Source organism: Priapulus caudatus, unplaced genomic scaffold (assembly GCF_000485595.1).
Source record: "Priapulus caudatus unplaced genomic scaffold, Priapulus_caudatus-5.0.1 Scaffold1718, whole genome shotgun sequence".
Lineage (NCBI taxonomy): Eukaryota > Metazoa > Priapulida > Priapulimorpha > Priapulimorphida > Priapulidae > Priapulus > Priapulus caudatus.
Window position 1 is genome coordinate 7,156 of NW_014578779.1, and position 3,497 is coordinate 10,652.

Below are 3,497 nucleotides of genomic sequence, written 5' to 3' on the forward strand. Positions count from 1 at the left end.
TCTAGCTAGACTATGACTAAAACAACTACTAGTCTAGCTCCACTAACTAATTCATGTAACACGTGCAAAACACATGTTACATTAGGCCCTACAAACTTGTCACATTGGACACAAAGCCACATAATGCCATTTGCATGCAGGGTTGGAATTTTGGCTGAAAATCTAGTGGACAGCAGGATCACCAACTTGAGAAAGTCGGTGATCCGGCACAAAAGTTGGTGGTCTGCTTATTTACTAGCAGTGAGTAACAAAATGGTATATAAAAATAACCATTGGCAATAACAGCATACATGTAACATAGAGTTAGTCAAATAATATATTTCAAGCTCCAGGAATGTCGGGGGAGCTTCTGGGAAAGGTTTTTCTCCTCCCCAGTCCTGGGTACATGGGGATGCATAGATAAATGCTGCCGCACATCTGCAAAGTTACAAGTGCCTAGAATCTTGAAGTATATACAGTTTACATTGCTTCTAGATATCTAACTGAATTAAAATAGTCCACTTTCTACGTAAAGAAAAGTGACGAATTCAATTAACAGCTTTGATTACGTGCGTGTCAGGTGTCACTGGTCGTGCCCTCACTCCCCACGATAACCCCTGCGACATATAAACTTATTGTTATGCGGTCATAAAAACACTGGGCTACGCTACATGCTGCAATCGATTTCTTAGACTGTCACGAGGTTTTGTTCGTGTGGCGAATCATGATTGGAGGATGTTTTGGATACCCCGTCTACGTTCAGGAACGGAGCGTATTGGAATGCACTCCCATTTACAAGTCTGTCTAAACTGCCGTTGCGATAACCGTAGTATTTCAGCGTAATATGAGGGGGAAAAGTGCGGGTCAGGAGGACCGGCAGTTTCGTAGAGGTGGTGGCCGAAGCAAAAACTTGGTGGCCTCGGGCCTCCGGGTCGGCACTAATTTCGAACGCTGTTTGCATGCCACATTTGCAAAAACGCATGGGCACATATGGAACCACGCTAACACGGCGACAGGTTTTAAATCAGCATTATCTCCCTTTACATAGGAAAGCCGTGTCCGCCGAGTGTTGCAATAAATCGAAATCTGAGCACTTGTTTTGCGCTGTGTTAACGCCAAACAGAAATTGTACTCGCCCAAAGATTTTATTTTGGGCCTGTAATATTTTGTTTTTGGTATTTTTTAATCGCCCAGCAGAGGTTTTGGTCGCCATTGGCGACCAGGCGACCGGCTGTGTCGAGCACTGCTTCTCCCCAAGATGTGTAAGTATACGAAGTTTGCTAGCGTTAGGTCAATTAGGGGCCGAGTTATAGAGCAGAATGAAAATATGATGAAGGTCAAGATCAAGGTCAATGTCAAATAAAGGTTGCAGTGACCTGGTTTCGGTACGCGACACACATTCTCCCCAAGATGTGTAAGTATACTAAGTTTGGTCGTGCTAGGTCAATTAGGGGCCGAGTTATAGAGCGGAAGGGAAATATGATCAAGGTCAAGGTCAAGGTCAAATAAAAGCCGCAGTGACGTGGTTTTGGTACGCGACACACATTCTCCCCAAGATGTGTAAGTAATACTAAGTTTGGTCGTGCTACGTCAATTAGGGGCCGAGTTATAGCGCGGAAGGGAAATATGATCAAGGTCAAGGTCAAGGTCAAATAAGGGTCGCAGTGACCTGGTTTTGGTACGCTGTGCACCTTCTCCCCAAGATGTGTAAGTAGACCATGTTTGGTAGCGCTAGGTCAATTAAGGGTCGAGTTATAGAGTGGAAGGAAAAGTATCTGCGGCGGCGGCGGCTGGACAGACATGAAACCATAGTATCCCCGCCAACTTCCTCGCGAGGGATACGATAATAACACCAGTAATAAATATTAACGTGCCACCATCTTTAGACCACCATTATTCGTGGTGTCGACGCGTACGTACACCTTGCTATGTAGCTACCTGATCATGTACATGGGGCAGCAGCATTTCTCCATGAGGGGCTTAAAGCAGTACTTGCCACTCCTGTAAACAACAACAACAACAACAACAATAACAAAAACTACATCATCAACAACAACAGCAACACCACCACCAACAACAACCACAACAACAAAAACCACAACTACAAAAACCACAATAACAACAACGACGACAACAACAACAACAACAACAACAACAACAACAACAACAACAACAACAGCAACAACAGCAACAACAGCAACAACCACAGCAACAATTGTTGGTTTACACTCGTTAATCAATTGTTACCTTGTTTTGTTCTGGACCTTAGTTTTTCTAAGTGACATTATGTATTAAGGTGTGCTAAATAGATTTTCAATATGATGCCTGTGAAAAAATCTACTCTAGACAGGTTTTTCACGCGTGCCCGCCAAGATCGCCAACTTTGTGGCACTTCGTTTCCAAGCATCGTGTTTTAGAATGCCTATGTCACAGCAATGATTGGCTAGAGCAAGCACCGTCAATTACGCCGGGGGAACGGAGTTGATTACGACCGATTGGCTATGACCACCATCGCCGACGGCGATTCGCGCTCCTCCGAGACCCACCCGTCACCGTGGTTACGCACCTCCTCCATCCTCGTTCTAGCAGCATCTCATAGTCGCTGAGGGTCATGGTGTGTACCCACATCCCTGCAGGAGAAACATATCCGTTGTCATAACGATTACACACTTCCACCGTTTGTATTGGGTTATGTACGTAGAGCCTAGAGGCGCGGTAGACTAACTGATGAATTTTTAATTAAAATCATAAAATAAATCGATAATTAATTATCGCTTAATCGTGTCTCAAGTCTCAACATTGTTTTTACCTGAGTCAGTGATGCTCGTAGGGTCTGTCCCCCTGACCTCTGTTTGACCTGGCTCGTTTAGCTATTTCTGACTAACGCTAACACTGGCCTAGCCCGACCAGGCTGTGCGACGGATTGTCTATACATTCTAACCCTAGCAATACCGTTTCTTGGAGCTAACACTGGCCTAACCCTATATATAGTATATATATTATATATTATATATACAGTGCTCGAAATAAGCGTTGTCCGGTTGTCCGAGACAACCACAATTTGCGCCGGACAACCTAACCAGTCTGAGACATTGTCCGGTGGACAACCAAGAAAAATGTGACGACAAACGCACTTTATTTATGTTTTCCTCAGTGGTTCTCCAAGAGCACTTATAGCCTGGCGGCCCGCCATTAATCTATGGTGTGGGAAAGCGACGCATACCAGCTGCTATTTCCAACACTGGTATATGTCAGGTTTTCTGATTTATGAGAGGTGAATTCGATTTGGAACCAGCAAACCAGCAAGTTCACCCCTACATTTTGGTATTTTTATTCCATTATTATTTTGAATTTTCCGAAGGCTTTGCCCATGTAAAACAAACAACAGTGGGGATTCATGTTGATCCAAAAGTTAAAAAAAAAGAGAATTGTCGTGACGTAGTCAGAATGAAGGCTGCACATACTCAAAAGTGCCGCAAATACCATCTCCTGCGATCTACATTTTAAACAATTTCTGG

General features: G+C 44.0%; 1 long non-coding RNA gene across 1 annotated transcript in view; it reads right to left on the reverse strand.

The window, feature by feature from the left end:
* Positions 1–3,497, reverse strand: part of LOC106817416 — a 10,916-nt gene that overhangs the window by 6,648 nt on the left and 771 nt on the right. The window contains exons 2-3 of the long non-coding RNA XR_001395049.1: positions 2,546–2,609; positions 1,918–1,980 (exon numbers count right to left, since the gene is read on the reverse strand). This is a non-coding gene — a long non-coding RNA (uncharacterized LOC106817416). The remainder of the gene's footprint in view (positions 1–1,917; positions 1,981–2,545; positions 2,610–3,497) is intronic.